General features: G+C 44.1%; 1 protein-coding gene across 5 annotated transcripts in view; it reads left to right on the forward strand.

The window, feature by feature from the left end:
• HECW1 (HECT, C2 and WW domain containing E3 ubiquitin protein ligase 1) overlaps window positions 1-25712 on the forward strand; it is a 283331-nt gene that overhangs the window by 15459 nt on the left and 242160 nt on the right. The gene's annotated exons all lie outside the window — the stretch shown is intronic.

Genomic DNA, 25712 nt, shown 5'->3' on the forward strand with positions numbered 1-25712 from the left:
TGCCATCATGTTGGATTGTCCGATTTGTCCCTTCCTCAGCCCTCACTCTCCTGGACCTCTCCACACCATCCATCCCTTCTGGCCACTCTGTCCTCCTGGACATGCTTTCCTCCTGGCTCCCCACCCCCTCCTCCGACCCCTTTGCTGATTCTTTATCCATGCCATGCCCACTGACCATGGGTGTCCTCTGAGGTTCTGCCACGGGCCCTTCTCCTCTGCTCTCTTTCACTCACTTGGTGATCTAGGACATTTCTACGGGTTCTGTGTATCCACCTCTGGTTCCCTCTCGATCTCTAGTCGTGCATCTCCAACAGCCTCTTGGACATCTCCAACTTGCTGTGCTGTGGACATCCTAAATTTAACATGTCCAGAACAAGACTCATGACCTCGCCTTCCCAGCCCTCCCTGCTATTACTGTCAAGGGCATTGCCATCCCCCCAATCTTGGTGTCACCTTCAGTTCCTCATTCTCACCCCACATACCTGGTCTATTTTTCAGTCTTGTCACTGCTACCTTCACAGAGTCTCCTCATATGGACACCACCCGAGGCCAGGACAGCCTTGCCTCCCCTGAGCTACTACAGAGCCTTTAACCAGTCCCTCTGGCTCACGTCTGCCCCCATCCAATCCAGCCTCCACAAGACTGTCAAACGATGTTCTGGAAGCCTGGGCCTATTGCCCTGCTAGCCCTCCTCAGTGTGTGCCAGTGGCTCCCTCTTAATGCCAGGATTGGACGTAAAGTCCTCTTGTGAGCACTGAAAGCTCTTTGTAACCTGGTCCCAGACTTCTTACACCTCACTCTCCACCAGGAACTAACCTGTTTGCAGCTCCTGGAAGAGAATAGTTCCTCTTCCAGTCTCCATGCCTTTGACCTGACTGTCCCCATGCCTTAAATAACCTCCCTCCTCACCTCTTAGTTGCATGAAATTTCTTCTAGACTTGCCTTGAAGCCCACCCTCAGGAGGCCTTCATCTGTCAGGAAGCCTGGGTCCTTCTCCTTGGTTAAAGCTTCCTTTCTGAGCACTTGACACATATTCATGCCCGTGGGATATGTGCAGGCTCATGGGCGCATGGAACCCAGGTAGAAAGTTCCCCTTTGACTTGAGCTCTGTGCGTTTCTGTGGCCTGTCTAGCTCAGCTCCAGGTCCAGTCCAATAAGAAGTTGAGTTTAGTCTTGTCTGTAATGTTATCATATCAGTTTGCATATCACTAAAATGGGAAAATAATTTTGTGACTCCAAAACTTGACAGTTTCAGTGTTTCCAAATAATGTTTTCAAAAGACACTGTCCTCTTGGTTATCAACACCTAAATGTTAGCATGAGAGGCAGCGCGGTGCTTAGAGAGCTGGCTTCGGAATCAGGAGGATGTGGGTTCAAATCCTGATTCTGATACATAATGACTATGTGACCCTGGATAAGTCCTCTAAGCTCTCCGTGTGCTGGGTAACCCTCGAGGCTCTAGCTTGTGGAGCAGGTGAGCTGCATTAATAGAGGACATGTCTTCATCCAGGACATTGGTTCATCCTGAACCAATGAAATCATTGGGAGAAAAATATGTTCCATTATAAATTCCTGAATCCTAAACCCATTATTCTGCTGAGAAGTGTCGCCCTGCATACAATGCAGAAGACAAGTAAGATCCTGAAACTTTGGGTCTTGTGGGGACCTGAGATTATGTCGTTCAACACGGCCATTTCACAGATGAAGAAAATGAGGCCAGAAAGATCTAGTGGCTTGATGTCAGCACACAAGTTTGTTGCAGAGCTGAGGCTATTCCTGTGTCAGCTGATTCCTCATCCAATTCCCTTGTCCCTTTTTTGCTTGTTATGCCATGTTAGCTACTATTTGCACAGAAAGTTGGCCTTTGAAACTTGAAAAACACACATATACCCTCTTTCCCCTTAAAGGCCTCTAGGGTGTGCCACAGTGCACAGGGTGCTGGGCTTGGAATCAAGAAGAACTGAGTTCAAATCTAGCATCAGACAATTATTAGCTGTGTGACCTGATTAGTTAGTTATCTTTCTGGAAGAGGATCAAAATGGCATCACTATGTTGGGGTCAAGGTACAGTGTGTCCAACTGTGGCCGATCAGACCAATATGAACTCAAAAGGTTCTACCACAGGTTGGGCACAAATAGTCCACATGAACATTTGGAGGGGAGATGGCTCTAAATTTGGGTATCTCATGTTTCTTTTGAGTTACAGAAATTCTGCTTTGTTCATAAAGCACAGTGCTTTCTTTGGTGTGGGCATGCCATGCTGGGTATTCCTGTGCCAGTGTCTGCTAATGTATTCCAAAGTTCTTCAGAGAGACCTTGGGACTGTCCTTGTATCACTTCTTCTGACCTCTGTGTAAGCACCTGCCTTGTGTGAATTCTCTGTAAAATAGTTTTTTAGGCAAACATACAGTTGGCATTTGGCCAACGTGGCCAGCCCATTGGATTTGGGTTCTCTACATCAGAATCTGAATGCTTGGCAGTTCAGCTCAAGAAAAGACCTCAGTGTGGGGTCCCTCATTCCGCCAGGTGATCTTCAGAATCTTCCAAAGACAATTCAAATGGAAGCGATTCTGTTTCCTGGCATGACGCTGGCCGACTGTCCAGGTTTCACCGGCATCCAACAGCAAGGTCAGCACAGCGGCTCTGTGGACCTTCAGTCTGGTGGGCAGTCTAGCTGGCACAAATCTCTTCTCCTCCGGCTGCCTCAGTGCCATCATCTGACAAATGGGGGTCATCATAGCACCAGCCTCCAAGGGTGGTTCTGAGGATCAATGAGATGATATTTGTAGAGCTCAGCACAGTGGCTGGCACATCTTGGCACTGTTGCACCATGATTTCAGTTGTTGTCCCAACTCTTTGTGACCACAGAAATCCAGCTCATTTTACAGATGAAGACCTGAAGCCAAGAGGGTGAAATGACTTGCCCAGGGTAACACAGCTAGTAAGCATCTGAGGCCAGATTGGAACTCAGGAAGATGTTTTCCTGACTCCAGACCCAGCACTCTGTGGACTTTGGTGCCCCCTAGCTAACCATATCTGGGACATAGTAGGGCTCATCAAATGCTTGTTCCTTTTCTTTCTTCCTTCCCAACTACATCAACCCAAACTCTCCCACTCCTAAAACAAAACAAAACCCTGGGGAAAATCCAAGCCAACCCCACAGAACCCAGTCTTCTAACAGTCAGAAGGTGTGTCAGCCTCCGCACCAGAGGGAAGATGGGGGTCGAAGGAAGCAGAGAGCCCCTGCTCCTCCTTTGGGGCTGGGAGCAGTCACGTCATCCTGCTACACAGGTGGATGCAGGAGGACTCTTTGAAGAGCCTCGGGTAAGGCCAGGGCTCCCCAGCGGAGAGATGGGGGCAGCTGTGCTTGACCCTCCATGAAGGAAGGGCAGGGGCTTCTCTTGGCCTCTTCTGAGCTCTGGAAGTCACTGCAGGGCTGCCCCTTCTGATTCAGATGGCAGGACACAGGTGTGAAGTGGAGGGTGAGGACCCAAGGGAGGACAGCCGCCGGGAGAGGAGATGCTTCCGAGGCCTCCAGGGACGGGCATCTGGGCACGTCGTCCTTTGGCCTTGTCCATGGCCGGCTTTTTCCAAGCCCCTGTTTTAGGTCAGCAAAGCTCCTCCCAAAAGAGATCGGGGAGGGGCTGGGGATTGGGGCCCAATGAACACAATACTGTACATGAGCATCTCCAAGTCTTTTTCAGCACCTGTTGATGCTGAAAGTTCCGGGGCTCCACTGTCCAGGCCTGGGAGAGCATCTTCTTGGGGGCTTCGTTCTGGGCCTCTGAGGAGTCCTGAGACAGGCCTCTGGAGCAGCTGCTCTGCCTGAGCGCTGTCCCCCACTTGGTTCATCACTAACGTTTGTTAGCTGAGTATCAGAGAGCAGGCAAAGCCCACAGCCTCAACGCTGGGCAGCAGCACAAACAGCTTAACTTGCTGAATAACTATTTGCATTTAGATAAATAATTTAAGCCCATAAAATGTCATGATGCTATTACAATCCCTCTCTCCACGTCCTCATTCTTACTGACTCCTCCCTACAGGATGCCCCCCTTCTACTCATCAGGCTTTGTTGGCTTTGCATTATTGCATACAGGCCTTTCCAGATTGCTCTGTATTCCCCCTAATTGTTGGTCTTAATGGCGTTCTGCTCTTCCATCATATCAACATGCCATAGTTTATTTAACCATTACCTGATTGTTGGACATTTAGGTTGTTTTCAGGGTTTTTTACAATTACATATAATGCTGCTATGAAAAATTTGAAATATCTCTCTGCTTTCTATTTCTATCTCTGCCTCTATCTCTGTCTTCTGTCTGTCTGTGTCTTTCCTCTTTGATAATGATCTTAGGACCGACCATGAAATTTTGGGTCAAACCATGATGATTGTTATAACTTGTATTGCATGCTGAAAAAATGTTCTCCAAAAATATTCTACAAGTTTATGTTTACACCAGTAATGAATGAGTGCTCCCATTTCTCCATAATCCCACGAGCAATGACATTCAGTGATTTATTTATTCAGTGATTTATTTTAAATTATTTTTGCCCATTTGATGGGTATGAGAAGGGACCTCAAAACCCTTTCAATTTGTACCTCTTGCATTATTAGCGAGCTTGAATATCCTTTCCAATGTATTAATGGGTGGTGCTTCCTCTTCTGAAAACCATCTGATTGGGGCAGCTAGGTGGTGCAGCAGATAAAGCACTGGCCTGGCCCTGGATTCAGAAAGACCTGATTTCAAATCTGGCCTCAGACACTTGACACTTACTAGCTGTGTGACCCTGGGCAAGTCACTTAACCCTCATTGCCCTGCAAAAAGAAAGAAAGAAAGAAACAAAGAATTGCACGGCATATCAGCCTATGGTTGACATCTTCATTAGTTTTGTTAGATAGCTTTTTTTCCTCTCTTTAATTTTCTTACAATGTATAACTTTGTGTAGTACAGAGAGAGGGATCTATTCAGAAATGAGAGTGATTTCTTCATCTATTTTAAATATCATGTTTTTAATCTGTTGTATTTACTTCAAATATTTTCCCAACATATTTTTTCTTCTAAATTTTTGTTTTTTTAATAATGTACTCAAGCATGTCTTTTCTCCAATGATTTCTTTTGTTACGTTAAAAAAGTTCCCTTTACAAATAAAATAAATATTTCATCCCATTTTCTTCCATCTTTTCTAGAATTTATGTTTTTATGCTGAAATCTTATCTTACCAGAATTCCCTGGGGTATATGATGCAAAATAACTGGCCAAATCCCCTTCCCTCTAAATGGACAATCGAAATTTCTATGTGCAATTTTAAAATAATGACTTCTTCCTCCAGTTTTCTTTTATGAGTTTGTTGAGCCCTAATCTTGCTCCCATGGATACAGACGGCCAGAGTATTGGTTCCCTTCCCTTTATTGATTTCCCTGTTTTATTGCCCCATCCCAGATCACTTGGATGACAAAGGCTTGGAGAGGTTGTGCAGCTGGGGAGTGCAAGACCCCCCCATCATTAAGGTTTCCCTTCAGTGTGTCCCTTAGTATTCTTGTCTATTTACTTTTCCATGTAAATTCTGTCATGACCACCTTGTCTATAAACAGGTCTTTGGCCTTTATCTGGGCATCATACTCATTTCATAGACTGAACTTGTGAGTTTGTTATTTGTACTATGTAACTGTCAGAGGAGAGGATGCTGTCAGGCCCTCTGGGTATAGATGGCCTCCTTCACATGGAACAGTATGGTGCCTCGTATCTGATGGGTTTTTTATTTCTGTGATTTGCATTTCTTTTTTCACTCTATTTTCTTGCTCTTTGTTGCTAGTAAATAAGGATGCAGATGATTTTTGTGGCATAATCTCACACCCTGCCACTTTATTATGCTCATTTATTGTCTCCAACAGGTTTTTGCTTGAGGCATTTGTATTTTCTAAATGCACCATCATGTCATCTGCAGATAATGACCTCAGCTTCTTCTAACATTATTCACTCTGATAGCCTTTTTCTATATTAATGTAGTTGCAGGAATTTCTCATGAGATATCAAAGAAAAGTGGTGAGCATGAGCATCCTTGCTTTGTGCACAAATTTAGTTGGAATCCTTCTAAACCTTATCAATTGCATATTTTGCTGGTTCTTGACTTAAGAGAGATATTTTTCCCTGTTTTAAGGAAAAATCTCTACTCTTTTAAATGTTTTCATCACAAATGACTGAATTTTATCAAAGACTTTTTCTGCTGTCTCTCTCTTTTAAACTTGATCAGAGATATTATCAGTTTGGAGAAATCTTTTTCAGGGCAATGAGGGTTAAGTGACTTGCCCAGGGTCACAGAGCTAGTGTCAAGTGTCTGTGGCTGGATTTGAACTCAGGTCCTCCTGAATCCAGGGCCTGTGCTTTATCTACTGTGTCACCCAGCTACTCCCTGGAGAATTTCTGAAAGGAAAATTCCTTCCTTCTATTGATGCTCCTAGGCATTGGTTTCCCTGTGGAAATTCCTCAGATGCCATACCTCAGATTACGTCCTCAAGGAAACCTTTCTCTCCTTCCCTCAGACTATCTTGTATACACTTATCTACTTAAATGTTATGTCCTCTCACTTGAGGGCAGAGATTGTTTTACATTTTGTCTTTGTCTTCCTAAAATGTTATCAGGGAAAATAAATGGAATGGAGTCAGAAAACCTAGACTCACGCCCCACCTTGGCCTGTGTGATATCCAGAAAATCATTTAACTGGACTTTCCTCCTCTATAAAAAATATCTCATGCACTAGATGACTTCTAAGCCCTTCCCTAAGGTTCAAAATCTATGATCCACTGGAACCCAGGGCCTGGCCTAAAGTGGGCATTAATAAAGATGGATTCCTTCTCTGTGTATGTGTTGTAACCTTGTGGAATCTCAGTTTTTCGCAGGCCAAGCTTTCTGACTCTTGCCTCTGTATCTTTAGGGCCTAGCACAGGACCTGACCCATAGTAGATGGCTCATGGTTCTGTATTGATTCAAATGGAATTCAGATGGAAATGGCAGCTCTAGGGGCTTATTTTAACATCAAGATATAGCTACACAGAGCCGATCACTGTGAGAAAAGGAATATTTCATTGGAAAAGTTATTTGGACGAGCTGTGAACTTGGGGAAATTCACCTGCTGCCTTATTCAATTTCTGCCTTGACTTAAGATCATAGAGATTATCTCTTTCAACTCCTTATCTTATAGTTGACAAAGCTAGGGCTAACCCTGACTTGCCCAGATCACCCAGGGACAGAGGGAGGAAGGGATGGAGCTAGAATTTGAACCTGGGGCCTTTGATGCTAAGCCAATTTAGGCTTGATATGGCTTCTATGAAAAGGCACCTGGTGGACTTGGGTCAGAAACTTGTAGATGTGAAAGAGAGAATGGATCATAGCCTTGACCTAAGTTTCAATCCAGTCTGATGAAATGCCCTTTTAGTGTTATTGAACTTGGATGAGTTGCCCATGGCATCATTGGAGAGGACTTCCAAATAGAGGAGCTCACACATCCATTGGAGTGTTTGAGAGGTTGATGGAGAACACAATCCTGGGTTCCGCCGTGCTTTGAGAATATCACCCCGTGAGCTATTTGCATGATTGGAAGCCATGTTAGGAAAGCAGAAGTACCCTATCAACACAGCAAAATCACCAGGTATATCAAGTCCTCAGCCATGCTGGCTTTTTCTGCAAGGATCCATAAAGCAAAGTTCTTTCTGAACATTTGTTCTTGTCTCCAGTGAACAGCTGTCCCAGATCCCGAGGGACATTCTCATTTATACCGAAGACTGCTGGTAGGCCCTGTCTACAGGTACCAGCTGAGTGGGCTGTGGCTCAGCACGCCAGCGATGCAGGACAGCTCCAGAAGATGGCTGAAGGAACCAGATGGTCACACAATCTGTCCCTGGCCAAATACCATTGAGATAGGGAAGGTGTGCCCTAAATAAAGAGAGAGAAAAATCCAGAGGACTAGGAACTGCCCCTGCCAGACCTGTCCCCATGTAACCCTCAGCAGCCTTCACAAGGACAGTCCAGGAGTTGTACCTGAGCCACATCGCCAGTCAGAGCCTTAAATGCCTTTTGTGTGTGTGTGTGTGTGTGTGTGTGTGTGTATGAATGTGTATGTGTGTGTGTGTATGAATGTGTATGTGTGTGTGCGTATGTGCATGCATGCAGTCATTTATTCTTTCCTTCATTTATTGGGCCACATTTATGATTTCTTTGTTCTGGGGACTTCCTGGTGAAGAAGCCTTCCCCTTCTCCAATGAAGGTACCAAGAGTTACAGAACGTCAGGCTGGCACTGGGATTTTCAGGATTTGAATCCATATCTCTATGACTTATTATCTTACTGAAATCTTTCTCAAAGGGCTATTGTTAGCAAGTAGAAATCATTCTCTATCCTGATTCTCTTCTTGCTTCTATGACTGGGTCTCCTTCCTCTTCAGAGAACGCTTCCTTCAATCCCCAAGACGTCACCCAAAGGCCATATCCTTGAGCCCTTCTTGTGCTATACTGATTCCCCTGGAGATCACATACACTCTCACAGCTACAGGAATGATTTATATACTGATCATGCATATTTGTCTTAAGGGTCTGCCACCAAGTAGACAATGTGCAGCTAAAGGAAGCTCTCTGGGAAGGTTAAAATTTACACACACACACACACACACACACACACACACACACACACACACACACACACACATGCCCTTGCCTCAAATGTCCTCACTCTCCTGCATAGAATGTAAGCTCTTGGAGGGTGGCTGCTATTTCTCTTTTGTCTGAATCCCCAATCCATGGCATACAGTCAGCATTTAATAAATGCATCTTGATTTGACTGATCAATGGACCTTGAGATCTTTCACCTGTCTGACTTCCCTCCTCTGCATGTTCTTTAGCTTCTTGGTGGTGTTCAGACAAGACACAGTATTGTTCAAATCACAGAATTGCACCTCCTTATTCCAGAATGGCATCAATGACAGAGAAGGGAGGGGAGCATAAATGAGGGGTTTAATGAAGGTAGAATCAACAGGACTTGGCAACAGGTTGCATATGGGGGGGGTAAGAGAGAATGAGGGGTCAAGGGTGACTGGGAGGGTGGTTGGTACCTTCGACTATAGGAGGAATGTTAGGAAGGAGGAAGAGGTTGGGGATGGGGGAAGATAATTCAGTCGTGGACATGTTGGATTTAATATGTCTTTGATACATCCAATTTGAGACGTTTAATAAAGCCTTGGAGGTGAAAGCCTGGAGATTAGGAGAGAGGTTAGGGCTGGATAAACCAATGTGAGAATCAGCAGCATAGAGATGATCACTGAATCCATGGGAGTTAATGGAGTTGCCAAGATCCACCTCATCGCTATTTCACTAGCCTGAATAAAGTTTGCAGAAGCCCCTTCTTGATTCCAGTGAAGAGTCCCCTGTCCTGTGCGTGCCTGTGCACAGGCGAGTGTGTGTGTGTTTAATCAGGCTTTTTTCCTGCCCAAATTCGGACTCCCACTCAGCTATCGGAAAAAACACCTCCCCATCCATCCTGCAGTCATCGCATATTCTGTGGCTCCATCTTTGAGCAGCCAAGTGATGCTGCCCTGCATGGTGGGGAGCTTTCCGGGGCTAGATTTAAATCTTCAGAAACCGTGAATGGCGCTGCTGAGCACCAGTCACAAGGAAGCTCCTCCAGTGGAAGTGTCTCTCACAACTGTGAAAGGGGTTCTCAGAAGCAAACAGGAGATCAAGCCAAAGAGGATTCTGCCTCCTCGCAAGTTTCCTAATATAATCTATTGACTCTTACTGAGACTCAAGTTGTTGGGGCGAGGGAGGGACACATTTGTCCTGGAAGAATATGGGGCTTGTGGTCCGGATGAGCTGAAATGAAACAGGGCAGTTGATGGAAGAAGCCTGGATCTAGGCTCTGGCCCCAGTTCAGCCCATTGGCTCCATGTTGTTGGGCAAGGGTTTGGGCTCAAATCCCAAGCACTCGGCCCCAAGAGCCCACTTCTCAGTAAAAACAAAATTTGGGTTTGTTTTTTTCAAGTAGAATAATAAAAACAAAAGTTTGGGAAAGAAATTCATTGATTCTAGAGAGAGAGAGGAGGGCACCATGGAGGCTAGAGAAGCCAGCTATACCATATCCCAGTGGACTCAGATCCATTCCCTGGCACTGATGGAACAATGGTGCACCGCCCATCTTTGACCAAGGGGAGACTCCAAGGGCCAAGGACAATTGCAAAGAAATGGGTCTGTTTGGCTTGGTCAGAGAAAGATTGGGGTTTGGCCACACAGTAAATCAGTGGTGGGCCTTTTTACCCTGCAGTTTTCTCCATCATTATCTTCACTATCTTCCTACCCCTACCCTTTTCTGTCCTTGCTCCCCAATCCCCAACTTCTCCACCTTGGAATTTAGTCAGCTGGACACTTGATGAACTTCACCTTCAATCATGTGCCCCAGACAGTGATGCATTAATCAAATGTGATGGCAAAGATATCAGTCAAAATTTAGAATGATGTTCCTGTGTAATGTGTGACTCTAGGTAGTAATATTGTTTCACAAAATTTCTTTTTTCTTTGGAATCAATTAGGGCTATTAAGGCAGTTTGATACTTTGGAAAGATCTGCAATCAAAGGATCCGAGTCCAAATGGTGACAGTGCTTCCTATGAGCTATAAGACCTCATGCTAGTCCTGTCTAGTCTCCCATCCTTGGTGTGAAAGGTCTCTCTGAACTCTAACTCTCAAGCCTTTTGTTATAGAAGCTATGTCTGCGATGGATGGTATGCAAGGAGTGTCTCCAAGAAGGCATGATCAATCAATAAATCACACACCAGGAGCATTGTGGGAAAAGTGCTGGAGAAAGCCTCTTGGGAAGGTGTCAGAGGGAGAGGTCTCAAGGGAGTCAGGTTTCAGAGAAAAGCCCAGCATGGCTCAGAGACAGGAGGCACCAGATACAGTGCATGCCAAGGACTCCTCCGTGTTCCTTCTGTCCGGCCAGAGCTGTGGAAAGTGGCCAAGGGAGCTGGTGGTTTGAGTCAGCATTTTCACCCAGGCCTGCAATTAAGCAGGGGAGGGAGGGAGTGGGAAAGAGTCTCGTGTAGCTTAGATCAAGCTCGCCTATGGTGGCCGATGGAGGCGAGAATGTATTGGAAGACTGTGAGTGGCAAGGCCTAGAAAGGCCAAGGGCATAGTCAAGAAGCATAGAGCCACCAGCCCCCCTGGTCAAGGCTCCTACTCAAGCAGATGCTGGAGGGCTCAGACCTAGCACTGAAGTTAGGCCTTACTAGGGTCTGTCCATTTCATAAAGGGGTGGCTTATACCACCAGACATCAAGAGAAATGATCCAATGAGAAAAGAGTTGTAAAGCATTCAATAAATGCTTGTTTCCTTCCTTCCTTCTTCCTTCCCATTCCCAAGGGCCCAGTAGAGCGTCCATTATAGAGTAGGTGCTTAATCAATACTTGTTGATTGATGGATGGAACATCCAAGAGGAAAGCTCAGAGATGGCTCTAGTTCCTGCTAAACTTGGAAGAATTGGCTGCTCACAGGCACTCTTCAGTTCTAGCCCAGAGAGGGGCTGTTGACATCCAGGGACTTGGCTGGGTGCAGACAGGAAGACCTTTCCTTGAATTTTTATGTGAGAAATGCAGGATCTATAACTCCGGCCACCACTCCCACACACCCTTTGTCTGTCCTTCAGGGATCTGAGTGCCAGCAGTCAAGACAGAGATTCTGAAGATCTTCAGTCCTTGTGAATGGGGGCTACCAGATGGTGACCTCCCCCAGCTCCACTCTGCCTCCCTCCTCCACTCCAATATTTTGCTCTGGCCAGCCTGCCCTTGCCCCTCCTGTTCATTCTCTGCCAATTCTCCAGCACACAGGAAGACAGAGGCTTTTCATGCCCCCACTGCCTCCTTTATCTCTCTCCCCTTACCCCGTGGCAGTAGCAGTTTTGGATCTACCACCATTCCCTTTTTTGTTCTGGCTTTGGAAAAGTACTTAGTGAGTGTTTTCAAAGAGAGTAGAATCAATGATGAGATGAGATGAGATGAGATGCACTAAGAAAAGCCCAATGGTAGTAAGATGAAGCTTCAAAGGAAGCTGAGAAGACAGATGCCTTGATGTCCCTAAGATGGGCAAGGACAGTTTTAACTGTCTGGGGCCTGGATGCCAACCCCCATGGATACTTCAGTAAGTCCATGGATTTGTGACTTAATGATATGAGGACTCTCTCCAACCCTGCAGGTCATGACCCATCTGCTGTGTTTCATCCTGAGCAGTTCTTGTCCATGTCCTGTCAGAAGGCCCCACCATGGAGTCCCCCTAGAGGGCTAAGGTCCACCTCTACAGCTGTGGCCACGGGGCATGCTTAGTCCACATGAGAGCTGCCCAGGAGGTCCCTCTCATTCTCAGTCCATGAATTGTTCACCTACTTTTCATATCTGTATTGGATATCACTGATGCCTCCACAGCAGCCTAGGACCTCGTAGTAATAGAAAGGAGGTAGATGATGTGAGACTACCAATCAATAAATATTTTGAAATAATAACAAGTATAAACTTTATAAGGTAATACCCATAGTAATGGCTGTGCAGAAATGTACACACACACACATACACATATATATACATACATACACATACTTATGATCTATATCCATCCATCCAGTCATCTATCTCTCTCTATCTGGTTAAATGGGGAAAAAATCAACATGGGATAGTAGAAAAATTCTGGTTTTCAAGTTGGAATGACCTGGGTTCAAGAAAGTCTGACACTGTCTAAAAACATCCCCAACTCTTTCCAGTTCAAAAAACAATACAAGGGCAGCTAGGTGGCGTAGTGGATAAAACACTGGCTCTGGATTCAGGAGGACCTGAGTTCAAATCCGGCCTCAGATATTTAATACTTACTAGCTGTGTGACCCTGGGCAAGTCACTTAACCCCAATTGCCTCACCAACAAAACAAAAAACAACACAAGACAAAAACCAGCCGTCAGTAGATCCTACCTTTCCCTCAAGCTAACTTCCTGTATCTCTTTTCTCTTTCTCAGCCGCCGGCCTAGAAAAGCTTCCTAGACTCACTGTCTCTGCTTCCTGTCATCTCACTCAATTCTTAACTCTGCAGTCTGGCTTTTGTCCTTATACTATCCTTGCCAAAGGTATCAGTGATCTCTTAGGTGCTAAAAATTATGGTCTTTCTTCATTTCTCTTCCTTCTTGAGCTTTCTGTAGAATTTGACATGATCCCTTCCTCCTCCCCTTACCTATCTGTTATCCCCCTCAGTGGCTGTTGTTGGATCATCATCTATGCCATGCCCTTACTCCTATGGGAGTCCTACATCCTCTTTTCTTCTATCCTCAGATTCCCTCACTTGGTGGGCGCATTACCTCTCATGGGTTCAGTTATTATCTCTATGGCAATGACTTGGCTCTAATATATCCAACCCTAGACTCTCTCCTAAGCTCCAGTCCTATGTCACAGATATCCTATTGTATGTTTTGAACCAAAATCCCATAGACATTTCTAATTATACATGATCAAAACAGAACTCATTATTGTTCTCCCCCAAATTCCCTCTTTACAAAACTTGCTTATTTTCTTTTACTGTTGAAGGCACTACCATCCTTCCAATCACCCAAGTTCCCAACTTCATTGTCATCCTTGACTTCTCAAACTTACTCAAATGTATGAATTTAATCAGTTGCCATATATCATTATTCTCTTTTCTTCCTTCATATGGTGACAACCACAGTTACTGAATCCCTCATCACTCTCACTTGGACTCCCTGCCTCCGGTCTCTCCCCACTCCAATCCATTCATCATGTAGGCACTAAAGTGACTTTTGTAAAGTGTAAGTCTGACCACATCACCCCTGCCATGCCCCGCCCACATACTCAAAAAACTCAGCTGGCTCTCTGTTAGCTCTAGGATTAGTTATAAACTCTGTTTGGCATGTAAGGTTCTCCACAGTCTGGCTTCTTTTGTCTTCTTACACTCACACTTATGACTTCCTTCCATTCATTCTACTGTCTGGCCAGCCTGCAAACATGAGATTCCACCTCTCATCTCTGTGCCTTTGCCCTGACTTTACTCCATGCCTGGCATGCCATTCCCATCACTCCTTTGTCTTTGATTTCTTTCAGGACCAAGTTCAATGGCCATCTTCTGTAGGAGACCTTTCCTGGTTTGTATACATGTCATATAGCCTAGCCTATCACCTGTCACATAAGTCTATTGAGTGTCTATGTGCAAATATGTGGATATGCACACATATAGAGAACTTTCTCCTCCTTTAGAATGTAAGCTCCTTGAGGACAGGAAGTGTTTCACTATTCTCTGTATTCCCAGCCCCTGGCACAGTGTCTTTCACATAGAAATCAATTAGGAAATGCTCATAGGTGGATTGAATGCCTGCTTATGTACCCCCGGAACCCCTTCCATCTCTCTGAACCTCAGACAGCTCTGTATGTATCCAGGATCCAAGAATTAAAGCAAGAATAAGTCTGCCCCCCCCCATCCATTTTATAGGGTCTGGAAAACTTCCTTTTCCTGTCCCAGGTTGTGCAGGTCCAAGTGGCAGGCAGGATTCAAAGCCGGTTCCTCAGACTTCCAATCTGCCCTGCCCACCACCCCACACTACCTCCAGACCCACCTGCTAGGTCAGAGGAAGGTCTAGACACAGAGAGTTTTTCCAAACATGGGGATTGAAATGGGGGAAAACTAAAGAAGATTGACCAGGGAAGATGATCCAGCCCAGATAACAGAAGGCAAAAGTGTTTACGAAAGCTGGTGCATCAGCCCATTCTCTCTGAGATTTTTCTTTTTTTTTCTTTTTGTTTTTATTTTTTTTTTAAAGACAGTCCCTGTCCTCAAGGAGCTTACATTTGAAGGGGGAAGACAGCAGATAATTTATTTTATTTTATTTTTTATTTTGTGGGGCAATGGGGGTTAAGCGACTTGCCCAGGGTCACACAGCTAGTTAAGTGTCAAGTGTCTAAGGTCATATTTGAACTCAGGTCCTCCTGAATCCAGGGCGGGTGCTTTATCCATTGCACCACCTAATTGCCCCCTGAGATTTTTCTACCCGAGAGCTTGGTCAGATGCATCTTTTGAAAACCAAAATAACCTAATGAAGGAACAAGAAGGGAGGTTTAAAGCTCCTAAGGGAGGAGGGAACGCTAAGAAATTTGATGAGTTGGACTTTTTAAAGATCACGTCTTTGCTTATTTAATATTTTCTAGGATGTTTTTTTTTAAACAAGGAGCTATAGATAAGGTAAGAACTGTTTGAGGAAATAATCATACTAGCTGGTATCCATGGAGAACTTTAGAATTGCAGAGTTGTACGTATTTTATCCCATTTGGTTCTCATCACTCTGGAAGGGAGGTGCTGTTATCCCAATTTTACATAAGAAGAAACTGAGGCTGAGCAAGATGAAGTGACTTGCCCAAGGTTACACAGCTAGTAAGTGTCTGAGGTGGGATTTGAACTCAGTTCTTCCTGAGCATGCTATGCACTCTTGTGCCTAGCTGCCACACCCTTACTTCAGTGCTTTGGATCCTTCCCCTGGGCAGCTGGCAGCCTATCTCCGTCTTCTCATCCCAGGTCACTCTATGAATCTTCCCAAGAGAAATGACCCCCAAAGTGGGAGGCCTCCTTCTTCTAGGGCTTTCAATAATATTCCTGGGTCAGCTAGATGGTGCAGTGGATAGAGCACCGGCCCTGGATTCAGAAGGACCTAAGTTCAAATCCGGCCTCGGACACGTACTAGCTGTGTGACCCTGGGCAAGTCACTTAACCCCAATTGCCTCACCAATAAATAAATAAATAAAATTTCCCAGAATTCTTGGCTTAATAATCACAATCCCAATATATTTCTGCCTTAATGTTTTTGGTTTTTGTTTTGGGGTGTGTTTTTTTGGTAATTGTATTGTTGCCTTGTATTTCTTTTTTTCTTAATAATAAACATTTTTATTTAAAGTTTTGAGTTCCAAATTCTATCCCTTTTTCCCTCTCCCCCTCCCTCCTCCCTAAGGTAGTAAGCAATCAGATATAGGTTATACATGTGCAATTATGTAAAACATTACCATGTTAGTTCTTTTGTATAAGAAAACTCGAATAAAAGGAAAAAATGAAAGTGAAAAAATAGCAGGATTCAGTCTGTGTTCCATCAAAATCAGTTCTGTCGGGGAGCAGTTAGGTGGCGCAGTAGATAAAGCACCAGCCCTGGATTCAGGAGTACCTAAGTTCAAATCCGGCCTCAGACCCTTGATACTTACTAGCTGTGTGACCCTGGGCAAGTCACTTAACCCCCATTGCCCCGCAAAAAACCAAAACAAACAAACAAACAAAAATCAGTTCTGTCTTTGGAGTTAGATAGCATGCTTCATCATTAGTCCTTTGGGATTGCCTTGGGTCATTGTATTGCTGAGAATAGTTAAGTCATTCATAGTTCTTCAAACAATATTGCTGTCTCTGTGCATAATGTTCTTTTGGTTCTGCTCACTTCACTATACATCAGTTCATACAAGTCTTTCCAGGCCTTTCTGAAATCATCCTGCTTGTCATTTCTTATAGCACAAGAATATTCCATAACCATCACATACCACAGCTTGTACAGCCATTCCCCAGTTGATGGGCATTCCTTTGATTTCCAATTCTTAGCCACCACAGAAATGACACTATAAATACTTTTGTACAAATAGGTCTTTTTCTCTTTTGGGGGGATGTCTTTGGGATAAAAACCTAATAGTGGTATTGCTGAATCAAAGGGTATGCACAGTTCTATAGTCCTTTGTGCATAGTTCCAAATTGCTTTTCAGAATGGTTGGATTAGTTCACAACTCCACCAACATGGATTAGCATCCCAGTTTTCCCACATCCTCTCTGACACCCAACATTTTCCTTTTTTTTTTTTTTTGTTATATTAGTCTCTTTGATAGATGTGAGGTTGCACATCAGAGTTGTTTTAATTTGCATTTCTCTGATCAATAGTGCTTTAGAACATTTTTTTTCATATGACTATAGATAGGTTTAATTTCTTTGTCTGGAAACTACCTGTTCATATCCTTTGACCACTTATTAATTGGGGAATGACTTGTATTTTTATAAATTTGACTCCGTTTTCTATATATTTGTGAAATGAGGCCTTTATCAATGATGCTTGTTGCAAATATTCTTTCCCAGTTTTCTGCTTTCTTTATAATTTGGTTACATTGATTTTGTTTGTGCAAAAGCTTTCTAATTTTATGCAATCAAAATTATCTATTTTACATTTTTTAATTCTCTCTGCATCTTCTTTAGTCCTAAATTCTTCCCCTGTCCATAAATCTGACAAACTATTCCATGCTCTCTGAATTTCCTTATGGTATCACCCTTTATGTGTAAATGATATACCTATTTTGACCTTATTTTTTAGTACATGGTGTGAGATGTTGGTCTATCCCTAGTTTCTGCCATACTGTTTTCCAGTTTTCCCAGCAGTTTTTGTCAAATAGTTAGGCTTTGTTCCAACTGCCTTAATGTTTTGAAAGGAACTTCCTCAAAGCTTTATTAAGCCTCTGGCCACACAGCCCCTAAGTGTCAGGACCCAGAACTGAGCAGTCTAGGGATATTTCTACAATTCTGCCTTCATAGTAATATCCTCCTGACTCCATCTTTTTCTCCCTTCACCCACTTTCCCTTCTATTCTTCTCTCCCGTGTGCATATCTGTCCTAGGATCATTGAGTTGAAAGGTATGTCAGAAGCCATCTTGCCCAAACCTTTCATTTTCCAGGAAAGGAAACCAAGAGCCCCAAATAAATTAAGTGATTTGCTCAAGGTGACATAGGTAATACAGATCTGAGCCAGGATCTTCTCCTTCCAGCATCTAGTGCCTCTTCCACTAAATCCCATATTTCTCTCAGAATGTCAGACTTTTACGGTTGGCGGGGACCCCAGTGGCTACCTATTCTGATTGACAGCTGAAGGAAACTCCACTGTGATATCCCAGCAAAGTACCCCAGCTTCTATGCCTCCAATGTTGGAAAACCACCACCTCCCTGAGCGGCTGACTTTACTGTTGGACAGCTCCTCAGTACCTTGTGAGGTCAGCCATGATCTACTGCAAACCTGTCAAACTCAGGGGGGGGGGGTTTGGGGAGACCATAGGATCAAAGATTCAGAGCTATAAGGACCCTAGTGGCCCCCGATTTTACAGATAAGGAAACTGAGACCTGGAGCTGTCCAGTCAGTAAGTGGCAGAGCTGGGATTTGGACACAGGCCCTCCACTTTCTGTTCATGCTGTCTATGTGCACCCATTTCCATTATGTCCTTTCGTGTCCGTGAACATCCTTCATACATCCAGTCCACCATCTGACACAACCACACCCTGTCTGCTCTTCTTTGCTTTCCTATGCTAATGAGGGGAAAGTGTCACCCACTTCTCTCTAAGATTTCCTTATTCCCCCAAATTATGGATGAGACAAGCTTTAAAAGCAGCAGAAGAGTCTGCTTTAAGGAAAACCTCAAACCACTGATGGTCGGTCCACTTTGGACCTGACATAACATATCAGCCTGATATCATTCTGTGGGGCAGAGGCATTAAAAAAGTTATGCCCAGGGGACATCTAGGTGGTGCAGTGGATAAAGCACCAGCCTTGGATTCAGGAGGACCTGAGTTCAAATCTGGCCTCAGACACTTGACACTTACTAGCTGTGTGACCCTGGGCAAGTCACTTAGCCCTCACTGAACTACAGAAAAAAGTTATGCCCAGTGTATTCACTGGAAATTAAGTTGGAAACATGGGGTTTAACTCTCGTTCTGCTCTTTACCAACTATGGTACACCAAGCAAGTGACTTGACCTATTTATACCTCGGTCTCCTCCTCTGTAAAATGGATTCCAAAATAATACATGGAGGAGGCTAATATAGGCTTAGCTCTTGTCATTCTTTTCTTCATCTTTTCTTTTCCCTATGAAGAATAGAGGGAAAATCATTGACTTTTCCCTGTTTTGTTTTGGCAGTTGGATAATCAAAGGCCATTGGTTTCCCTTGGTCTCAACACAGTTAGGGATATACTATTTTGGAAAATCAATATGGTGGTTACTGTATTACTTACATCAAGGTCATTCTTCAGGAGAATTGCATCCCATATCTACATAGATATTGTAGTATAGATATTAGTGAATTGTAAGTGGTGTGTGTGTGTTGTAAGGCTCCAGACCAAGGAACTGCAAAACAGCAAGGGCAATTTCTAGTATCATAAGATTTAGAGCTACAAGGATCCTTAGAGGAAGGTCATCTAGTCCTAAAAAGTAGAATCTTTATTAGGTCAAGTGACTTTCCCAAGGTCACATAGGTAGTAAGTTATAAAGGCAGAATTTGAACCCAGTTCTTCTGACTCCAAAGTCAATGTTTTTCACACTGTCTAGTCACACTTCCTCTTCCATGTTGATTACTTAGAAAGTTGGTGTTGGGTTTTTAAAACTGATTTTGTGAATAGTAATCAATTTATTCCTTAAATAAAATGCAATAATCAAGCACTGGCCATGATTATAATTCACATGATGTGAAAATATTGAGTGGGCTTGAACACCCATGGTGAAGTGCCCATTGGGAATGTCCTAGCCAGTAGACATGGCTGAATCTAGGCTCATCTCATTGGGAATTAGAGGGTGGGGCTGGCCTTTGAATTGTGCAAAAGAAAGTGTTTGCTAAGCAAATTAATAGTTTGAACAAAATTACAGGGAGAACGTATAAATTGCTTAAGAGAAAGAAGTCGTGAGGGGGCAAGATATTTAATGACAACTCATGAGTACATGGACAGGGGAATATCTCTTTGTACAAATATGGAGAACCATAAAAAATGAATTCTCTAAATTCTGGAAACAAAGGAGTGACCTCAAAGCTGCAAAGCCATGAGCATTCCTGAAGAGAAGGTGGCTTTAGCTCACTTCTCCTGGTCCTATTGGGCCAACCATGACCATGCAGATTCCTAGCTATAAAGAAAAGAATGGAAAGGCAGAAGTGTAGAAGAAGGAGAGAGAGAGAGGGAGAGAGAAACAGACAGACAGACAGACAGAGTTACTTCTTGGCCTGCCAAACAGAATGGGGAGGGAGGTTAGGGAAAGAGCCAAAATAGAATATCTGGCCACCCTTATGTCCTGGCTCCTACTGCCTCCAGTCTAATCAGATTGCTTATAAATGACTTTTCTTGGTGAAATCTGTAGAGCAGGAGAGCTTAACCATACCTCCCCCCACCCATCTTGGCAAGGACTCTGTGGATAGACTGATTAACCTAAAGTTTATCCTCTGAGTAATAGGGAGCCATGGAAGATTTTTGTGTAAGGAAGTGATGTGGTCTAAATGACATGTCAAGTCTGAAGGCTTTTGGGGAAAAGGGAAAAGTCAGTTTTAGAACGAAATGTCCTAACCTTGTTAACAAGAGAAAACTCCTTCCCCAAATCAGTAGCAGGAATAGGCCTCATTGTTGCCCTCTTGTCTCCAATTCTAGTTAGAAGGGGCATGTAGATTACCCTCCTTCCTCACTCAGTTCCAAGCATCTGAAAAGTGGGTCTTGGCTGCTCCAGAAAGTATTGCCAATGCTTTCTAAAGAGGAGACTCCCAAAAGGAAATCAGCAGTTACTATGAGCCCCTTCCCTGAGGTCCCAGCCCTCCTTGACTTGAACTCCAAATGTCTGCATTTCCAAATAGGATCCACTCCCACCTTCCAGGGCCAATTCCCTGAAGCTTCTGGATCTGAGGCGAATAGATGGAGGAAAGAGGCTGTTACTTTCCTATCAAAGACAGAGATGGGTCCACAAAAAGACAAAGAAATGGCCAAAACCCAAACTGCACAGTTCTTTGCTTAGATGTCGATTTGTTTTAAGTGTTTTTGTTTCATCACTAAAACAGGTGACAATGTTATTCTAGAATAGCTGAACCCTAGAGACCCAACAACTCAACCTCTACTCTACCACAAAGGCTTTCATTGAATGAAATGTGGCAGACTGGAGATGGGGAGGGGGTGTCAATGCCTGCTTCCTTCACACTGACAACAATATAACCAATGTGTTTCCTGAAGCTCGTTTGCAAACATGGCTTCGTTGTCTAACTGGGCCCTCCAATGCATAGCCAGAAGGAGAAAGCAAAGGCAAGCTTTAAAAGGGAACCTGCCAGGAAATCCCAAGAGGCCTTGACCATTCCTGGGACAGGGTCTCATCACGCTGAGCATTCTTCTACAATTTCCCTTATTATCTTAACTAAAATACCTCAAGATATCTGAGAGTTAGCATGGGGCTGTAGAAAGACTTGCATTTGGAACACCTATGTTCTGATCTTAGACAGTGTTTGCTTCTCTGCTCTTAGTTAAGATGGTTACCAACAGAGTTGACACCCAGTGGCTGGCTGGCGCTCTCTCTCTCTCTCTCTCTCTCTCTCTCTCTCTCTCTCTGATTGAGAAAGAGGATGGGAGGGGGAGACGAGTCTGTTTTCTCATATTACAGTGCAGAGCTAGGGGTGATGAAAAGGTCTCTTCATTCCCTCAGCCACGTGGTCCCCATTTTCTTTTCTATAGCTGATCTTCACTTTGGGGGCGTGTAGTCACTTCCTCTTGGCATTGCTTCGGGAATGGTCTGACATGTTTTCCATTATTTGACTTTTCCTCTGAAGCTCACCTCCATTACTGGAAGCATCAAGGGAAAGAGTCAGCCACCCCGAAGGACCTTACACTTCTGGCATCACTGATCATGCCTTTGTCTGACTGCAGAAGATTGACTTCACCCATTTTCTGCCCCTTAGCTGGAGATTTAGGCTACTTTACCGACTTAGAAAGGACAAATCAAGACAACAAGCTTTTGCTAAGTACCAATTGATTATAGAATATGTAGAGGGGAGTGAAGTATAAGAAGACCAGAAAGGTTGGGAGGGGGCAGCTTATAAAGGGATTTACAAACCACACATAGGATTTTATGTTTGAGCCTGGAAGTAATAGGGAGCCACTCGAATTTATTGAAAAATGAGTGATGTTTTTCCTGTCCCCAGCAGTGGACAGTAGCAGAGAGTTTACACTGTCATTAAAAACAAACAAACCAATGTCAGTTTCACTGTTGAATCTCTACTCTGTTACCAGCTCTACCTGTTCGGTGAACAAAATAGCTGGCTTAGGAATCATGGTGGTGTTGATCTAGCCTTGGAACCAATATTGCAAAATTTTTTTTAAAGTTTAATGATGTTGAAGATTATGAATGTGGGGGTAGAATTGTCTGGCTTTCTAAAAATGCTTTCTTTTTTAATCTTCTAGAAAAGTTTAAATTTTTATTAGGTGTTCAAGGGAACTGTGTTAGGGAAAGCTCAACAATGAACTTAATAAACTAGTTTGGTAAGTTTGTGAGGGGGAAGGATGAATGAGTGTATTTGAAAAGATATTCTTTGAAATGTTGGTTTCAAGGCTGGAGAATGACTCATTTTTAGACCGAAGGTGACCGTTTATTTTGCCCCAAATGCAGGGTGGGCATTGAAGAGGTCAGACAGTGATACTGTTCATTTTGATTTCTATTTTTAGAAAAGTAAAGCCATATCCCAGTTATTCATGCTAGACATTTAACTTAAGCCCTAAGTAAATCCCACGGCTGATATTTTGGAATGGTCACTATACTTTTGGCTTATTTGATTGCAGGTAGAAGAGACATCACTAGGGCAGGATGACTTGGGCTTGGTCCTGAGGTTCTGCCATCCAGGGGATACTTTCTCTCCTCACAGCAAACCTCTGACCAACAGATGATGATTTTGGGGCTACAGCAACTCAGGAGGTGATGAGTTGCCTTTCTGTGGAGGTCTACAAGCCAAGGCATCAAGGCCATGGGGTGTGTTATGATAGAGATTCCCTTTATGTACGGATGGTATAAGATACTTGTTTGGGTCCCTTCCCAGTCTCAAATTCTGTCATTATTCTTATGAAAGGGCAGCACTTTATGTTGGTGGAGAGGTGTGGCATCAAAATCCAATGAATTCACAGATATTCTGAGGTACCAACATATATTGTGATCACGAGAGTGAAGTGCAATGTACTCTCCTTGTATTGCCTGTCCCAGAAGCCCAAAGTTCTTTGAAGTCTGATTCAAACTATCAATAGCTTTTGAACAATTTGTGTTTCTAGTGAAAATCATATTTCCCCTGTGGCTTCTGCCTTAAGCTGGGGATCTGGGAGGCCTTGAGGTGAGCAAATGAATGAGGGATGGAGGGAGGAAGTTAAAGAGCATTTGTTGAGAGCCTTTTATATACCCAGCACTGTGCTAGGTGCGGGGTTTGCAAAAACAAATGTGAGCCAGTCCCTGTCCTCAGGGAGCTTCCATTAATTATAAAGGAGGCAGGCTGCACATCTGGAGGAGTGGTAGGCTGCCAGGGAAAGGAGTTTGGGTCTGGTGGGTGGAGCTGCTGGTCAATTTGTTTTGATAACTTTTCTAAAAGCAGTGGTAGTGTTGATGTGATTATGTTCCCAGAAGAGGAGGTTAGAAGTGAGGGGCCAGGGAGGAATACATCCAAATGGTGGTAGGGCAGAAGACATGATGTGTGAGGGAGATGGTGAGAAACATCATCCAAGGTTGGCCATATATAGTGTATTAGATGAACTTCTCCTTGTTGACCAATAAAGACATCTCCATCCCAGGATAGTATCCCAAAGGTGAGTGGATTATCTCTTGATAGGGAAGGGGGTTCTCTGGGAATGGCATCCCTGGAGGGTGCTATTAAGGTGAGGAGAAATGGGGCAGTGGTTGTGCAAATGATAAGCTGTCTAGTGGGAGAAGCACTTTTCATTGAGCATCTGAGCATTCTTTTTCTTCCCACATGTTCTCTGCATTGTAAGGAATATTTTCCATGTGAAGACAATTCTATAGAGTAAAAATGGAATGCCTTTTGGTTATTCTGATTGTTAGCTCTTAAGAGTCCCTGAATGCCCTGATCGTCCTGGGAGCTCTGGGGTACAATGGTCTGAAAATGGAGCATTCTGTACAGTTGTGGGCACATTTGAAGAAGGACATTGACAAGCTGGACCATCTCCAGAGGAGGGAAAGAGGGAGTGAAAGGACTGGAAATATGTCATAGGAGAATCAGCTGAAAGAACTGCGAATGGATGGAAGGCTTAGAAGAAACAGGATTGCCTTCTTCAAATGAGTGACAAGCCTGTCATGGAAAACAGGGGGTTGATTTGTTTTGTGTAATCTATGGAGCAGAACTGGGAAGAATGGGTGGAAGAGCCAAGAGGCAAATGCAGGCTTAAAGCATGTGCAGCTTTCTGAAACGTATATTGGTTTGGAGGTGAAGAAACAGAAGGCTCTTCCTCCTCAGGACCCACCTGTGGAATGTGAGCATTCTTCACTGGGCATCTCCCACTCCCTAGACACTGTCCTCAATTCCTCCCTGGAGAAGAGTTTTCTCTGTATACACTGAGGGCATATGGAGAGGAATGAATGAGGCCACCTGTTCTGATAGCCCAGACTTTGCCCAGACAGCAAAGTGGAAGCCTTACCCATTTTTAGCCTAGTGTGAAGAAATGTATTCCCCTGGATCCCATGTAATTCTGTTTTAGGGAAGCTTATCAAAGGACATTCATAAGTCAAGATTCTTCCTCAGTTTGACTCAATCTCAAGGCAGGAGATAGCCTGGCACTTAGAGGGCCCCAGGCTTGAACCCTGGGTCTTTATTCACCTCTACATATCAATATCCAAACACCATTCCTCCCTGGTGTAGTCCCCCTTTCTGCAAGCAAAGCAACACACAGATCAACAGCAATGAGGTTGGTCAGATTTAAACTCTGGTTTTAAAAAGAAAAGGAATGCAAGCTACTTAAATAGAAAATCCAAAAGTAACCTTGTAGGGCAGAATAAACTTTGGCATTAACTTCTGCCATACACAGGGTGAGAGAAGGGGAGGAAAGGGAACATTATGCAGAATAGTCCCCATCCTCCTAACTGGAAAGTTAACACTCACTGCCTCACTGTGGATGCTGAAATCAGAGACAGCTGCACCCCTGGGCTCAGCTCTAGTCTGCCTCTAGTCTCCTGATCCAGCATCCATGCCATCTACTTCCTCACTTGAATAGCAACCGGCCACAACTGTGGCCACAACCAGGCACTTCTACCACTGCTGCAATGCTCAGTTCCAACTCCCAGCCTGGTGGGAATCCATCACACCACTGGCCCCCGAGACTGTGCCCAGCTTGGAGCTTGGAAGAGTCTCAGTCACTCCTAGCATGGGAAGAAAAAACCTCTCTGGGAGCACATCTTCTACAAATGCTCATAAATTGGCTCCTCTGTCTGCAGAGATCCTTCTCCAAAAACCCCTAAAATGAGGAAAAACCCAACAACTTCTTAACAACGAGAGACATCCAAAAGTGAAGTGAACTGCCTCACAAGGTAGTGAGTGGGTTTGCCTTCACTGGAGGTCTTCAAGAAAATATTTGGTCACCACCTCTCAAGGGCATAGTAAGGGATCATAGCCCTAAAACAGGAAGGGACCTCAGAGACCATCCAGGCCAAACTCATCATTTTACAGATGGGGAAACTGAGACCTGGGGATGTCTCATGTAGCGTCAGAGGTGAAATCTGAACCCATTTCATCCGACTCAATGCTCTTTCCACATCCTTAGGTCAGGAATAGGTTGAGCTACATGGCGTCTGAGAATCCTTCCAACTGTGAGTTCATATGATTTTGTGCCAGGCAAATATGAAATTTCTGTGGTCAGCCAGCATTA

This window comes from Dromiciops gliroides, chromosome 1, assembly GCF_019393635.1.
Source record: "Dromiciops gliroides isolate mDroGli1 chromosome 1, mDroGli1.pri, whole genome shotgun sequence".
Taxonomy (NCBI): Eukaryota; Metazoa; Chordata; class Mammalia; order Microbiotheria; family Microbiotheriidae; genus Dromiciops; species Dromiciops gliroides.